General features: G+C 39.8%; 1 pseudogene; it reads right to left on the reverse strand.

Moving 5' to 3' along the window:
- Window positions 1-12,314: 12,314 nt before the first annotated feature.
- On the reverse strand, window positions 12,315-17,646 carry LOC107680994 (protocadherin-18-like; annotated as a pseudogene).
- Window positions 17,647-18,050: the final 404 nt, after the last annotated feature.

Genomic DNA, 18,050 nt, shown 5'->3' on the forward strand with positions numbered 1-18,050 from the left:
TTTCTCAGATGGAATGATAAAGTGTCTTGATAGAACTGTGTATTTTCTGCCCTCAAAAGGGATTTTCGATTATTAGAATTGTTTCTGAACAGGTTTCCCAAACACTCATTCCATCAACCATTGGTTGGATAAACTTTTTTTTTTCTATGTGGAGTTTGGCATTCATCGTATGGACAAAAACGGTGGAAAATATTTTAAAATAAAAAGTTGTACAGATTTGTAATGACAGATTTGGAACGACATGAGGGTGTCAGTGATGACAGAATTTTAATTTCTGGGTGAACTAGCCCTTCAACTGGTTTGTTTAATAATTTCATGCATTAGCTGTTTTGAAAGATGATTAACAAAGAAGCCAAATTTTATTTGTCAGAGTACAATGCCCATATATTCCTCAGCTAGCTCTAGGCAATTGAAATTTTGACCTGATCTTCTGGAAGACAAAGAACCTGACAGTTTAGAAAGAAAGAGAGCAAAGAGACTCCTTTATTCTCTTCTCTCTCAGTGTTCCTTCAATCGTTGTGAAATGTGTAAGAAGGGCAGCAAAAGCAGACAGAGGTCAAAACGACAAGCAAAAGGGGAAAAAATTGAAGGGAGAGAGGCAGAGCAGTGCATGACTAAATTAATAAGAAATAAGTGAGAGAGAGAGAGAGCTTCTCATCATGCCTTTCTCTTTTCTTTTCTTTTCTTTTTTTTTACCACATACATGGTTCCTCACAGAAACTTGACGTAGTACTCCCTTTGATTCCTTTCTCACCCTTCCATTTCATAGACAACCTTTCATGGAGTGGACAAAGATGAAAAGAGAAACAGATAAAGGAATAAAAAAGGTGGATGTCGTGAAGATAAGATGATCTACAGAAGAAAGAACACCAAAGAGTTCAATCCCCATCTCCTCAAGTCTGAACAGGTTGACCATTAGATGGATGTATGTGTGTGTGTGTGTGTGTGTGTGTGTGAACTTATTTTGCCTTCATCACTAAATTCATTTTATGAATGTAAGTGTAAGAGAAACCTCACCATGATTAGTTTACAATTACATTTACCGGTATTCCTCAGTAGATGCTTTTATCCTGGTGAGTCACAGATGAAAAGCACAGAAAGGCTACTTAGTAAGTCAAGTATGAACACCTGTTCACAAAAAAAAAAAAAAAAATTGTGACTTTACATTTCAAAATTTTCACTTTATAGCTTACAAGTGACTTGAACTCTTGCAATTGTTTTTTTTTTTTTTTCATGTTGCGACTTCATAATTCACAATGTGGCTTTGACACAATGTAACTTTCTATCTCAAAATGTAGACTTTATGCATTCCATATGTGACTTTGTTTCTCGCAGTTGCAACTTTATGTCTCACAACGTGACTTTAAAACTCACAATTGTGACTTTATTTCGCAATTTTTAGACTTAGACTTTATAGTATCAATTGTGATTTTGTTTCTCGCAATATATCTCACAATGTGATTTCATCTCACAATTTACGCTTTATATATCAGTTTTTTACTTTCTGTCTTTATATGTAACTTCATGTCAATTGTTACTTTGTTTCTTACAATTTAGACTTCATGTCTTCCAAATGTGACTTTGTTTTTCTCAACTGCAACTTCGCTGACTCCCAACTCTAACTTTATATTTCACAATGTGACTTTATATCATCTAATTTTGACTTTAGTTCTCACAATGTGACTTTATTTCATATGTTACACTGTTTCACAATTACATTTTTTTTTTTTTTACTTGGAGGTGGAATGAGGACTGCTGGAAAAGGTGTGTCTTAGGCCATTTTTTGAAGATTGCAATGTTTGTTCGGGTGAAGGTTGGGTGGGTTCGTTTCACCACAGAGGAATAGCTAGTGTGAAGGTTTCTGAAAGTGTCCTTGTACCATGCTGCCATGGTAAGCGTTGTTTTCAGGGCTTACATAAGTCGTGGTTGAACCATGGGAAAAGACAGTGACCTCAGTTTTTCCACCTTGTGTTTTTCACAGTGTGTCTTACACATTCACTCAAATGCAATGTACCATACATTAACCATTACCCCCTGTGTCTACACAACCTTAGAAATCATCTCTCATATTACTGGAAGCATGCAAGATTAATGTGTCATCTCCCGGCCTTCATATAAAACCATATGAATGAACTTTAATATTAAATAGGTTTGCCTTAGGGAGATTAACTCTCTCTGCTTAGTTTTCCTTATATTCTCTCTCTCTCTCTCTCTCCCTCCCTTTCTGATGACTTATAGCTGTTACACTATGAGAGCCACTTTAATTTGTCCAGTGTTCATGGTGCCATACATTCAGAAATATGGCTTCTCTGAGAGGGGAAAGGCGTTGTGGGAACATCATGCACAACACAATGGTGACAGTTCATTTGTAACCCACTTCGCCTCACGCTATTAAATGCAGACAGTGTGACTCCTTCCAATAAGGCTTCTAGTTTAATTAGTTCTTCAGGTTATCTGAAATTGTATGAATTTCAGATTAAGAGGATACTCATTTATTAGGACACCTCACAGCACAGAGGCCTGAGGGACTTTCTGCTCTCTGAAAGCAAAGATCAGGCCCTGTATGGAGGTCACTTATTGTACCCTGTCAAATGGCAAGAATGATTTATTATAATAGCTATTTATTTAACAGAATATGAGAACATTTTAGATGATTTGTTCAGTTAGAGTGTTTTGTATTGCTTTATTCATGACATTAACAGTAAAATTAAAGGGATAGTTCACCCAAACATTAACATTCTGTCATCATTTGCACAAAGAGATGACGCTCCGAGAAAGAAAGTCTGCTTTTGAAAAGTTTGACACAAGTTCTGAAGGAGCCTTATGTGACGGGATTCACAAATACAGTATATCATCCAGCTAGCTAGTTAGCTAAATTGCCATGAGCAATTAAGAAAAAAATAAAAAATACGTGTGTATTCTGCTCAAACTGAATTGTACCCCGTGGTGCTGGTGTGTGGATATATATATATATATATATATATATATACATACATACATATATATGTATGCATAAAAATTGTACTTTGTAGTTGAGTTGTATTTACAGATAAAATTCTGTTCAACACATTTTCATTAAATACTTTTTTTTTTCTCGAATAAATGAGCAAAAATATTTATGTTTGGGTCAGATTAAGGTGCATTTAAAATAAATGGATTATGAAACAAAGAAGGTCAGTGCTTGTGGGGATTACAGATTTAATGCCTTTGCTGGAAAAGTTATCTGGCAACTTTAGCTAATAGGTTTCACGTGTGAAAATGACTGTTTTTCAGAAAATGGCTCATAGGGATCTCTTACACTTGACTGAGAACACAGCTGAGATATTATGTTATGTAGAGGTCCATGCAGTATTTTTTATGTGTTGCTCCAGTCGATACGGCTTGAACTCATACTGAAACTTAGCAACAAGGATGCAGCACCACACAAAAGCAAAGTTTTATCCATTTTTCAGAGTAACAAATTTGGGGTAGTATTTAGCTGGTCATTTGATCTTGGCAAGCCATGCCTCGATGCACGTAAAATAAACCTGCTTTTTTGTTAGGCTACTGATAAGAGTTTTCATTTGCATGTGTGTGCATGATTTAAACAAATTTTTTCTTTAGATGTAAACATTTTAATGAGGGGGAAAATATCACAGTACTTTGTTTTATATTACAAGTTTTCTGAAATAATATGTTTGAAAATGCAAATAAGACATTATTGAATTAAATATGCATACAGATAAGAAATCTGAACATTGGATAAAGCCAGGTTCAAATTTCTTGTTTTATTTTGTAGACATATTAAGATGTTTTTGTTTGATATTTAATTTTTATCACTCCATAAATCAAAAATACTCTGAACAGCCAGAAGAATAAGAATGGTAACCATATTTTCAGGAATAAAGTGGTATATAAATCAAACTAATGTTATATGAAACCCCTATGTGAAAACTTTCAAAATATAAATAGGAATAAAACTGGAAAGTTTGGTCTATGTAAGTGCTACTGAAGTGGAAATTTGTGACTCACTGGTGCATTGGGGAAAAAAATAATTTGAGGAAACTGCCTTAAAAGATATGTATCATAATGAAAATATATGTATTTTGGGTGTTTTCTTTCCACTAGTCTGAAATAAGACATATTATTGAAGCAAAATAACCCCAAATCAACCAGTGCCTTGAAAATAACAATGGATTTGCCTGTACATACAGTAAGAAGATACAGTATGCCATGTAGGTTATTAACATAATTTGTCAAAGACTGAAAATGAATATCAATTGCTCTCAAAGCATGAAAACGTTATTTATGATCAAATGAATAATTAGATTTTTACAGCAAATAACAAGTGAAACTTATTGATGGCTTTGTGAGTTATTGCAGCGAGTGTGTTTGTTTTAGAAACTTTGTTCTTTGTCATTCCTGTGTAGTTGAATATTAGGTGACTATATTATATTAAATATAATATTTGTCATTCAGTTTGACATAACTAGACCACACGCCAGACTGACACATTCAACACTGAAGAGAGAGAGAGAGAGAGAGAGAGAGAGAACACAATTCCATAATCCATACATAATTAACATGCTGCCATGTAGAAATTTTTTATATACGTTTGTACAGCCAAATCAAAGCAGTCTGAACAATATTATCCTACCAAATTGCACCATGCAATATTGGAGATTATATTTTCTCATGTGACGTATTGAGGTACTATCACTAATCCAAATGTCGTTTTTATGAATACAGATGACTCGCTGACTAAAATTAAACCTTGAACACATAGATCCCCCAGAAGCCTGATATTTTCCTCAGGGTCTGAATCTAGATTACCTCAGTAACTGCTATATCAGGTACAGTATACGGGCAACTCTCTGAGCCTTTCTAGAAAATGTGATGTAGCCTCTTGAGGGGGCCGGTTTATCCTGTGTGCCAAAAACTCTGAATAAATAAATGTGAATGCGCTAAAAATATGCAGCCCATGTCCATGGAGAGAGACATGGCTGTCATATCGGGCAGCTAGCATTAACCGTCTGGTCTGAGAGAAGAGTATATATCTGAAACCGAGGTGTTTGGGTTAAACCTCACTCTAGTTCCTGCGAACATCATACTGTATGTCCTTTCCACTATGCTGTGATTAACGGTTACTACTGCTGGCTCGGGTTAAACGTGTGTTAAATGTGCCGTTCGATTGCTCTGTTGTTATCCGCAGGTTAAAGCACATCTGCGTTCCGACTCTGAAAACCTTGTACTGTGCCGTAGGCTAACGGCTCCATGGAGACGCTCGCTGAGCAGAATTATCACAGTAAATACAGACGCTGAATTTTTATTGTCTCATTATGATGAGTCACCGCCTCGACTGAATAACGGACGAGCCGCGTAGCGTGAATGGGCAGTTTGAGGACACGCTTTAATAATATTAGCATCATTATAAAGCGAATGTTCTGCAGAGCATCAATTTTACTGAAAAACTGATAAAAATCACCTAACCCGAGAAAATTAAGTATCAGTTGTGAGGAGAGTAGCATTACACAATCTTTTTGTTTTTAGCTCTATTGATCACACTGTATTTTTCTAGGTCGTCAGTGATGAGGGTTCAAAGCCTGGCTGGCTCTGGAATGCGTTTACCTCAAAGAAAATCAAAATGAGTGCAAATGGACACATCCGAAAACCGTACCATTCCTGTCAACGGAAATAAACATTAGGTTTCACCTCAAAAAAGGATTCTAGGTACCCAAAGAACTCATGGGGACCTTGAGCTTTCTCTTATTCATTTACTAAGACAGATTTGAAGCAGCTGAAGCTGTTGGCTTGCTAATGCGACGTGAGGAGAAAATGTAAACACATATGAACAAAGAGCAGGGCCCTGCGAGGCCTCCGCAACCTTCATTTGCCTTCCATCTGAACTAATAAAACTTTGCTGTGGTAGTTTGCAGCGAATATTGTTTAAAATAGGAAATAGAAAGCTCGCAAATGCGCTCATTGTTTGAGTTGTGTGTCATTTCTCAATAAATGTTTACCCACACCCACACGCAGCATAAATATTGAGTTACCGCGTGCATGTGGGGTATAAATAAACGTATTTATGCAAAGTTATTATAAATGGCGGCAGAAGTAGGATGAAGAATGATGTTATTATATCTAATCACATGTGGTGGTTCTAAATTTGCCCCCATTTTGCCAGTTTGTTTTGTTTTGTGAAATAAATATTCAACATAAAGACATTTTAAGATAAATAAATAGCTCATTCATTGCAATTAAAAGAAAAAAAGGTTTATTCCCACCTAAAAAGGACTGACTTTTTAAGCTTTAGGTGTTAATTTAAAATCGGAGTACATTTACAGCAAGGTGTCAAAAAATCTAAATTTAAATTGAATCACATGGCACTTTGCAATGCACTGCATTTTGCATTTGAATTTGAACAGGAAGTGTTATACAACTGCATATTTGACAAAGAGAGAGAAGATAATGTGATAATGGAGATGCTAAATCTCATCCTGTATGTCATTCTAAGCATAATTTTTCAACCTGTGATCTGAACTCATTCCAGCAGGTCTAATTGTTCTGCATTAAATTGCTAATGTACAAATGAACTGCCGATAACCAATCACAAGGACCGATGGGAAACATCCTTTTTTCCTATCATTTCTCATTTGCCCTCCTCCCAGTTATTTGACTGAAGCCATGCATGAAGGTGCACAAATACATATGCGCAGGCTTACAAAGCCCACCTCAGCACATTTTAGTTCCCAGTCAGATTACCTTTGATGCGGTTACAATTCTGAGATTTATACATGCTGAATTTCACTTTAGGGATCAATGAACTATGTCTCGCTCTATTTTTCTATCTGCCTGTCTATCTATCTACATGCACTCTGCAGCCAGCCATGTGAAGAGCTCTGCTGTACAGGATACGAGTGCTACTTCATTTCCCTCAATGCCTTTGCTTTTGCCAGGTCGCACAGGGGCCACTGCCTCGCGAATGGCTGTTGTGGGACATCGATCGCCGTTGCTGATCAGGGTCACTGCGGTCAGCAAATTTGTTAATTCTGTGCAAGACTAGAACGTGATGTGTGTTACATTACAATTGAGGGAGAACTGCTGCTGTTTGTTCCTTTAACTCTTCACTTCTGAACTTTGACCTTTATGGGAGGCTTTGACAAAATTACTCATCTTGATGAGTTTATTATTAATTAGCGGTGTGTTTAATTAAGAGTGACATATTTACTAAGCCGTGTCTTAGTAAGCAGTATAGGTAAATCTTAATTTAATGAAATCAAGAGGAGATTTCACGGTCGATGGAGTTTATTCATTGCCTGAACAAGCACATGTCGTCTACCCGGTGACTTTACAATCTTACCGTGCATTTATTGGAGAGGATGTGTGTGGAGTTTAACGCTAATTAGTGTAAGATTTGATTTGAGCTTAGATTTATATGACCTTTCCCCTTCTTTAGCAGCTTGCATCCACAGAGATCTGACTTGGAATATTTTTTTCTTGTTTATTTCTATAGGCACTATGCATTACTGTCATTGAGGTCGTTAAGATTTTTGACTGCATTTATTTGATCAAAAATACAGTAACAACAGATATATTGTGAAATATTATTACAATTTAAACTAACTGTTTTCTATAGTAATATATTTTGAAATGTAATTTATTCTTGTGCTGGCAAAGATGAATTTTCAGCAGCTATTAAACCGGTCTTTATCTTCTTCTACTTTTTTTTTTTTGTGATAAATTATTTTCAGGATTCTTTGATGAATAGAAAGTTCAAAAGAACAACATTTATTTAAAAAAAAGAACAATGATAAAGTCGTTGCTGTCACTTTTGATGAATTTAATGCATCCTTGCAGAATATAAATATTAAAAAAATCTCATTCACCCCAAACTTGTGAGCAAGAGTATATATGCACATATCTCTATATATTTGAGGTTTGTTTACACTGTCGTGTGGATAAGTGCCTTTTTTGACTGTGGAAGATTGAAAAACATTAGTTTGTCTCTCATTAGGCTGAATAACTTTGTGCAATATCACCTGTCATCCTCCTCAGCATCAAAGATTAACAGCTGTCTGCCTACAGGCCAGATCTCAAATGAATATAATGTCAGTCTTACTGACAGCGAGAGACATAAACCATACCTTTTAATATTGACAGAATTGCTTTTTTTATTAATATAAGCATATTACATAAATAATGCCTTTCATGGAATGACCGCATTGATTTTGCTCTTCAGCTTACAGGGATCCCATAGATCTCCATGCGGTTGGTCTGCGGGGCAGCTTTATATATTTTAATGAACTGATAAGTAACCCAGTCAATGGTAATGACAGACTGGATGTGCATATTAATGGAATGTCTAGCATTGGAAAGTGAGGGCATCTGTAGAAATAATGCCATCTAGTGGTGAAAATGAGACCCAGTGATATTAAACATGCACAACACACACACACACACCTATGTCCGTCAAACATACTGGTGTCAGCATATATGCCAGCATTTAACGGCACATGCATTATGGACGACGAACAATAATGTTTGTCTCATGAGGTCTGAGGTCGTACAGTTGTGTGCTCAATTAAATGCCGATGCATACATACATTATGTGTGTTACTGCTTTCTAAGCACATAATTATATGGAAAATATGTTCATCATGGAAGCAAGACTAGGAATCGCTGCAAGGTCATAGTGCTCAACATTTTGGCCTCTCACACTGGCATGTATTAGACTTTCTGGGAAAAAAATGTTTTACAAATATTACATCTGCAGGGGCACAACAGCTTGCCATTGGAGTAATATCCTTAAAGTGACAACTATTTAGCTAATCTACTCCTAAAAGGTGCATATTAGTACCTTAATATGTATGCTTAAAGGGTTAGTTCACCCAAAAATGAAAATTAGCCCATAAATTACTCGCCCTCAATGCATCCTAGGTGTATATGACTTTCTTCTTTCAGATGAATCCAGTTGAAGTTACGTAACAAATTGTCTTTGATCTTTCAAGCTGTTTAATGCCAGTCAGCAGGTGTTGCATTGCTTCAAGTCCAAAAGAAGTGAAATAAAAAGCACCCATCAATAAAAAAGTGTCTCACACGGCTCCGGGGGGTGAACAAAGGCCTCCTGTAGCGAATCGATGCTTTTTTGTAAGAAAAATATCCATATTCAGAATGTATTAATCACTTTAATGTAGCTTGCGCCAACAGTTGTGCATGGAAGCAGCTCCGGGAGCATGACGTTTGAGGTCGGCGTTGCGCATTCGCCGGTGAGTCTCGTGAAAACCAACGTTTGTTAACAGGAGCAAAGGAAGCAAAGTTTCCTTACTTTAGCAAAGGAAAACCAGTCTCCTCTTGGCTTATATCGAAATCCTCTGACATTCTTCTTTACAAATACTTACTAATTCTTTCGTACTAAGTACTTCTAATTCGTGACCGTTGTTTTCTTTTGATCTCTCCTCTGCGATTCCGCGTCCATCACTTCAAAGCCGACCTGATACGTCATCCTCCCGGAACTGCTTCCGTTTACAACAGTGGGCGCAAGCTAGATTAAATTGATTATTACGTTTTAAATATGGTTATTTGTCTTACAAAAATGCATCGATTCGCTACAGGAGGCCTTTGTTCACCCCCCGGAGCCGTGTGAGCCATTTCTTTATGGATGGGTGATTTTTATTTCACTTCTTTTGGACTTAAGCAATGCAACACCCGCTGACTGGCATTAAACAGCTTGAAAGATCAAAGACAATTTTTTATATAACTCCGACTGCATTTGTCTGAAAGATGAAAGTCATATACACCTAGGATGCATTGAGGGTGAGTAATTTATGGGCTAATTTTCATTTTTGAGTGAACTAACCCTTTAAGGCTGTGAACCTTTTAAAGGTTGACCTAGTGACACGTAGTTTTTTGAGTGTACCTGGCATCAATTACTACTATTACTACATATAACTAGCTGTAATTTGTCAAAAGTTAAATGAAACTCTTAATGTCCAATGATAGTGTGCAGAAACCCACAATGATAACTCTGATAGATGTTCTCTCAATTCTCATTAAATTAATGATCATAAACATACTTTTATGTTCCGGAACAGAGGTCGGAAATGAGAATGTAACTAAACTATTTATCAATCTGTTTATCGTGAAAGATCTTTGAACACATATGACCCCAAAAGCTGGAATGGAAGACGCCGCAACCTTTCTGGCTCAAGAGCTCTACATTAATATGCACACTTATTAGACAAGAATTAATGAGCCAATTTAAAATGCCAAGTCTGCTCTTGTTCATTTGACGGAGAATAAAAAAATGTCTGTGTTTAGAAATGAATGGATGCTTTAATGGATAAAGACATTTTTTAGTTCTTAAAGCAGTTATTGGCAACCAGTTTGTTTACAGCAAACACTTAATCTGATGTTATTTAAATACTGCATTCTGACATTTCGAAACTTTCATTTTGAAATATATTCAGTATATAAACAAGCTAAAGTGATAGATCACCCAAAAATGAAAATTTTGTCATTTCAAACCTGTTTGAGTTTCTTTCTTCAGTGGAACATAAAAGAAGATATTTAGCTGCTTTTGTCCATATAATGAAAGTCACAAGAATCCAAAACAACACTCGACCCCACTGACTTTCACTGTATGGATAAAAAGTGCACCGACATTTTACAAAATATACTCTTTTGTGTTCCGCAGAAGAAAGAAAGTCCGTTGGGACTGGTTGTCATGCTAGGATGGCACGTGTACACCTTAAAAGAGACACAAATCAGTCACTGGCACTTCCAGACCATTAAACAGACCAGCTCATGCCATTCTTGTAATTCGTCATGCTTTACTGAAAAGCTGGCTGGCTACCAAAAGTGTAATTTATACAGACAAACAGCACAAAAGCACACATGTACACTCACACAGACACATACTGCGGCACTCTGGCCAGCAGCTGCACTGAAGAGCCACAGATGTTTTGGTGTTTTCATAATGCATCATGGGAGAAAGCATTTGGTCATGAAATATGTTCCACCTGAGAGATACAAGGGGAGAGCGAAAACAGAAAAATATAGGAGAGAAAACGAAAGGATGTATTTGTGTAATTTTGTACTTTTCAGGAAGCAAATAAGACGAAAACCTATTTCAGTCTCTAAAAGACTCACAATCACCCACAGTTATTGCAGCTCCTAGATCACACACATATACACAAAGTGATAATGATAAGAGACTGTTGGCAGACTTATCCTCAGGACTTGAAATGATGGAAGAAGGAGACAGGTGTATTTTTAGCGGTAGAGACGTGAGAGATGAAGAGAAAGACATGAATCTACACTCTCAACTCCACCGTAAGCTAATCAGAAACTCACCTCAGTAATTATGTCAATTTACCAACCTGCTTGGTGACAAGAGCTCTCGTTATTAAGTGGCTGCTGTTCAGCTATCTCGCCTCTAGGGGGCTGTAGTTAGAACAATGAATCTCATATCTCCGACAGTGATCACATTATGTGAAATATCCTTCTTTGTGCTTTTGTGACCTATTATGCATCGTAACTTTACATTACTTCTTACTGTCTTATATTGAGGACAAAACGATCGTGTTTCCTTTTTTTCTACCTGACTCATCTCTCTCTGTTTGCAATATTCTCACTGGTTGAATCCTTTCAAGCTTTAATTAAATATTCTCTTTCAGTCAGTAGGGGGCGCTCATAACGAGTGCAGCGTAGATGAGAGAGACTAAAAATGGCTATTTTTTTCCCCGCAAGGCTGCTCTCCAGATCTGTCTGTGAAGAGGAGGAACACAACTGCACACTCCCATTTTACTGGATATTTCAGGAACATTAAAACTAAATGGAGTAGCACATACTGTAATTTACTGGAGGACCATTTTTATGCCAACAACGTACAACTTTAAAACAAGAATGTCAATATAAACAGTGAAACGTCAAAGCAAAGAATCAAACCAGATGTGTATGTGTGATATATCTGCATTTCTCTTTATTTTGTCATTTGTTTAACGCAAAACAGAACTTGACACAAAGAATACACCATAATAAATACCACTCCCACCCCAAAAACATGCTTTCATTACCTGTCCCACCCCACCAAATATCACATACTCAATAATATTCATGTTCTTATATTATGCTCATATATAACAATACCACTGAAAAGAGAAAGAAAAGAAAAACCTTTTTCATAAATAAGAATATTTACACCAAGGCATGTTGATTTTGATTACTTTCCCAACATGCATATATAAAAATAGAAATCTGATAGCTTTATGTACATTTTTAACGTGTTTAGGTATATACACATATAAATATAAAGACTACAAATTGTATTTTTAAAATACAAAGATAAATACACTCACATTGTGTACACTGTGGCCAAAAACCAGAAAATACAAACATCATTTGGATAATTAGCATTCACAAAACATATTACATCCAGAAATGCAACTTTAACGACAATTGCAGGTCTCTGTGTTTTCCTGTTTGTATCTTCCTCCTCCTCACTCTCATATAAAAATGTTTTACTTTATCGTAGAGAGCGGAAGGAAGAGTTTAAGTTTTAGTCTTTAACTTTGCCTGACATCTTGAAGGAGTTTGTTGATTTCTGCAACCAGCTCGCTGGCGTCCATAATTTCGCTGCGACTGTCGCAGCGCTTGCCGTGGAGATGCCCGAGCACAGACTCTAACTCATCTTCCTCATGATTCTCAGGAATCTCCTCCATCGCGGGCAGCCATTTTGAAGAGGAAGCTGATGCTGCCATGGGAGCTGGCAGAGGGGTAGGGAGCGGAGCCACCAGGGCTGTCATGTGACTAGCAGGGGCGTGGCCATGTCCGGGATTTTGGAAATGCGTATTAGCGGCCCAAACCGCCACGTTCTGCTGATAAGTTGCAGGGCTTGGTTTACCAGGTAAGTGGCCCTTCCTTCTTTCCAACGATCCCACCCCCGTGGCGCAGGCTGTTTCCTTTTCAGTTTCATTAGTCTCGTTGTAATTATCCAGCGAGGAGGGGAGGAGCCTCTGGAACACGCTGTTCATTTCAGACAGCAGAGAAGTCGTTCCGCACAGGTCTTCCCCATCACCTGCCTCCCCCTCTCCCTCCTCGCTCTCCTTGCCGAATGTGGAGAAACTCTTTTTCCTCAGAGTTGACTCGCCAGATTGTGGTGCTTCAGGGGTGGCTTTCTGTTGAGGGTCTTCTCCAGGGATGTAGAGGTTGCTGCGGTAATCAGAGGAGGCTGGGGAAGGCAACGGGGGCGTGCAGCACTGCACTGGTCAGAGTGACCGAGGACACGACACTCTTCGGTGCACAGCTTCATCGCTATGGTGAAAACCAAAGCATTGATGGAAGAGGTTAGTTAATGATTGGTGTTTTCTGGCAAAGCATGCAAAACTGCACACGCCCTTAACTAGTCAAATACATCAATTGGAAGCCAAATGACTAAACAAAATATTTCCAGCTTCAGCCAACCCAGCTTTGTTTTCTAGAGACTATGCAAAACAAATCAAATATGCCAATTTATAGTGCTCATTGAACATGTTTGGCATTACTCATTCATGTTCTAGGGGCTGATTATAGCGCCATTAATTTTGAAAGTCCATTTATAATACATCTTAGAGTTAATAAATGCCCAATCTGGTGCATTTGCAAAACAGGCCTTCATTTAGCCCACTCTCTCTCATGCAGAGAATGAAAGATTAAACATGCTGATTTACAGAAATCAATGGCCCATCCCAGCACACAACCCTATTCTTGTTCTATTCACAGTAATGATTGTGTTATAGATCATCTATGCATATTTTTTCCATCAGAAATCATGATTTTCTCCAATAAATGATATGATCAGAGTACTGGCGCTATTGAGGTGTTTCATGTTCAAGAGAGAGATTGTAAATGTGTCTAAATGTTCAAAATCAAGGATATAGTCATTGTATTATGTGTTTTTTATATATGTGTGTGTCACATACTTCATTAAATGCATATATATGATGCTGTCCAGTGTGAGCAATTAACTTTTTAAAGAGGTATGCCCAAATATTATGAAATCAAGGACTCTTCTTCAACATCTCACTCTCTTGCTCACTTGGATGCAGTCGGTGATGTCCATCAGGAGTGAAGAGCTCACTGAAGCCTTCTCCAAGCAGAGGAGACTCCCTCCCCATCTCACAATCACTGTCTCCTGCCTCACTATCTCCTCTTCCACTGTCCTTTAGGCTGAACTTATCCATCTCATTCAAAGCATACCTAGAAACAAAGAACAGACAGTTAGCTATAACAATAACTTTGACTCAGTTACGGTTTATGCATTATCATTCATATATTTTTTTTACTTTTTAATTCACTGGCGATGTGAAAAGTATGAAATGAGCCTCTTAAGGAGGGAGCAATTTATGCGTAAACAAAAAAAGGCTTTATTCAAAGGGCAGTTGACTTGATGAGGCTGTCATGTATCGTCAGCATCTGTTACTTAAGTACTGCAGGGTGTCCAGACTCTCACGGACTAGAACTTTAAACCCCCTGTAGGATGGTCTGTAAAGGTGGCAACAGGCTGAAGTGTGATTGGTTACCTGTAGCTCCGGGTGTATTTGTTGCCACGGAAACTGGGTCTGGGTTGGTACTGGCCCTGATGAAGTATGGACAGAAGCTGTGAGACTTGCTATAGCCAAAAAGAAAAGAAACAGGGCGGGGGACAAATAAAGAAAGAAAAAATGGAAATAAAAAATGAATAATGGCAGACCAGACTGCAAGCCAACACAAATACAGACAAACCATGGTGGTGATGGGGGGGGGGTGAATGAGGGAATGATATGGATGTAAACTTATGCATGATGAAACAATCTATGGATATACAAATAAACATCCTATAAATAAAATAAACATTGGATATTATAACAAGTTTAGGGGGGATTAAATAGTCAAGATTTAACAGTTCACATTGAATTCGTATTGAAAACAGTTATTTTACCTCGACAGGTGGTGTGGCATGAGCGAGTTCTAGGGCGAAGTTCTCTGGCACATGATTGGAGGAGATGGTGACCAGGCTGTTGAGTGATTGGTGGCTGTGGTGGCTCTGGCGGCTCTCTGGAGCAGGTGAGGCCGAAGGGGAGCGAGGATGGGCCCTCACAGGCAGGGTCCCATTAACCGTGGGGACCAAAGTGATATCGCCCTTGTGGATCTGCCGGGCAGGTTTTTTGGGATGGTTTTGGTAGGTAGACTCAGCCACTCTGCAGTTATAGGAATGTCTTGGGTCCTTCTGCTCTCTCGTGCACCTGGTTGCAAACATCTACCATAACGATGAGAAGCACACCACAGATGGCACCAAGGGAGATGATAATGATCATAGACACATCTAGAGTCGATTGGTTGTTCATGTCTGAAGGATTCAGGGAGTAGCTTTCTGGATAGTCCCGCAGGCTAATGTGCAGAACGGCCCTCGCTGAGAGACGAATTGACGCCCCTCTGTCTTGCACCAGGATTGCGAGATCAAATCCCTCACGCCCCGAGGCCTCCACGCTTCCGTTGGTTCGTAACTCACATCTGCGTGGTTCAATGACAAAGAGTCCCTCGTCATTAACACCGACGATGGAGCAAGTTAGCTCGCTGTTGGCCCCTGCATCACGATCTGTCGCCTTGATGATTGTCACCAGATGACCAGGCTCGGCATGCCTCCATAATGGCACCTCAGCTGTGTGGTTGATTAGTTGTGGAGCAACAATGATAGGTGGGTTGTCATTTTCATCTAGTACAGTGAGCAAAACAGTGGTGTTGCTGCTCAGAGAAGCCAGGCCCGCGTCATCCCGTGCCTGCACGGTGAACGAAAGCCGGCCGACTTCTTCTCGATCAAAGCTTCGGAGTGCATACACAGCACCATTAGATGGGTCAATGGTCACATAAGTTGAAATAGAGCTACCTTGAACCTGGCTCTCTACAATTGAGTAGGTCACCTGACCATTAGAGCCCAAATCTGGGTCAGTGGCCACCACTGACGTCAGGTATGCCCCGGGCGAATTGTTCTCAGACTTGAAGATCTCATATCGGCTCTTTTCGAAGCGTGGAGGGTTGTCGTTTTCATCTTGCACCTGCACCGTGAAGTGTTTGATGGTGGATAGGCTTGGTGAGCCACGGTCTTCAGCGATTACCGTCAGGCTATATTCAGAGCGTTTCTCACGGTCCAGAGACACATTAGTGAGAATCATGTAGTTGTTCTCGTAGGTCTTCTGCAAGCGAAAATGCCCGTGGCCATGGAGACGGCACACAACCTCACCGTTTAGACCTGAGTCGCTGTCATCGACGCGCACTAATGCGATGAAGGTATCGACAGGGGAGGCCTCTGAGATGTAGGCCACCTCCTCTTTGCCCTGAGTCATAAGGTTGATGTTGATTTTTGGCTTGTTGTCGTTGACGTCAACCACTTTGATGATTATTTTGCAGTGGCCTGGAATGGAGTTGGGACCCATATCCTGAGCTTGCACATCTATTTCGTACGAAGAAGTGGTTTCGTAGTCAACTTTCTTTATCAGAGTGATGTGGCCATTATCTGGGTTCATTTTAAAGGTCTCTAAGATTTTGGGTGGCACGTGACTGCTGAAAGAGTACACTATTTTGCCATTATTGCCTTCATCCGGGTCTGTGGCGTTCAGGTCCACTAGTAGCGTCCCCAGTGGTGAATTTTCCAGGAGGTTGACCACGTAAGCCTGCTCGTCAAATGCCGGGCTATTATCGTTGGAATCAGATATGCTGATTTTAAGCAGAGTTGAGCCAGATTTCGGCGGCACGCCAGAGTCTGACGCTGCGAGTTGTAGTTGGTAGCTGGATTGTGTTTCCCTGTCAAGTTCCCTCATCACAACAAGGTCCGCGTACTTTGCGCCATCCGTACGCGTCCTGATATCGATTTTGAAAAAGTTATTCCGAGTGAGGGAGTAGGTGTGTAGCGCGTTTTCCCCGACATCCGGGTCCAACGCGCTATCCAAAGGGAAGCGTGTGCCCACAGACGCGCTCTCTGATATCTCTATGGGGATGATGGCGCGCGAGAACTGCGGAGCGTTGTCGTTGATGTCCAACACTTCCACTTGAATGTGAAACAACTGGAGGTATTCCGTGGGTAGCGTGATCACGTCGAACTCGATAGTGCAGTTTAAGTTTTTCTCGCAAAGCTTCTCGCGGTCGATTTTGGTGGCGATGCTGATCTCTCCGTCCTCCTCGCGCACGGAGAGTAGAGGGGTGCTGCCTCTCTGCATCGCGCGGAAGCGCGGGGACACTGAGCTCGGCAGTTTGGATAAGATACCGGCTACATCCTCGTTCAGTCTGGCGATCACCGTGCCTACTCTCTGCTCCTCCAAAACTTTGTATTTTAAAGTCTTCCCCGAAACGTTGTGCGCAACGGCCGCCAGAAGTATAAGTTTCAGAAGCGTCTTGCAAAACAGTACATTCCTGTCGCTGAAGTGTTTAGTTGTTCCCATCTTTGAAGCCGTGCGCAAAGTATTGTTCCACGCAGAGAGAAAACTGGCTGGTGGATTGTTCGATGTAAATTAAAGCATGATAAATCCTCAGATGTTGTGCATAGATTTCAAGCAAACTGCATATGAAGTCGAGGAACACGCACTTTCCCTCTGTGTGCGTTTTCAGCGCCTCGGAGAAAGGATCAGGACGCAGTAATGCTGCTGCACACATCCACTTTCCTCTTCGTCTGACTGTGTGTGAGTTGGTGCACGGGTGTGTGGGAGGCGCAGCTCCTTGTGTGTGTGTGTGCTCTGTCTGTTACTCTGAGAACACTGACTGGCCCCTAGCCCACCTCAGACTGTGGCCCCCACCCTCTCCAAACTCCAGCCACCCCTCCTCGCCCCACGGCTGTACATCCCTGAAAAGAAAAGAAAATATAAGAAAAGGCAGAATGAAGGAAAGAAAGAGCAGTGATTGAGGTGGAGCTGGCAAGCAGATCTTGCCATGAGGAGGACAGAGTTTCAGAAGTGTGCCATAACAATAGAAAAAAAAAACACATTTATTCAAGACCAACGTTTCCCGTGTCACAATGGCACACTTTAGGTTAATTGCCACTGTAGAAATGTTTTCATTGTTGTAAC

Source organism: Sinocyclocheilus anshuiensis, unplaced genomic scaffold (genome assembly GCF_001515605.1).
Source record: "Sinocyclocheilus anshuiensis isolate Anshui unplaced genomic scaffold, SAMN03320099.WGS_v1.1 scaffold20, whole genome shotgun sequence".
In the NCBI taxonomy this organism is placed as follows: Eukaryota; Metazoa; Chordata; class Actinopteri; order Cypriniformes; family Cyprinidae; genus Sinocyclocheilus; species Sinocyclocheilus anshuiensis.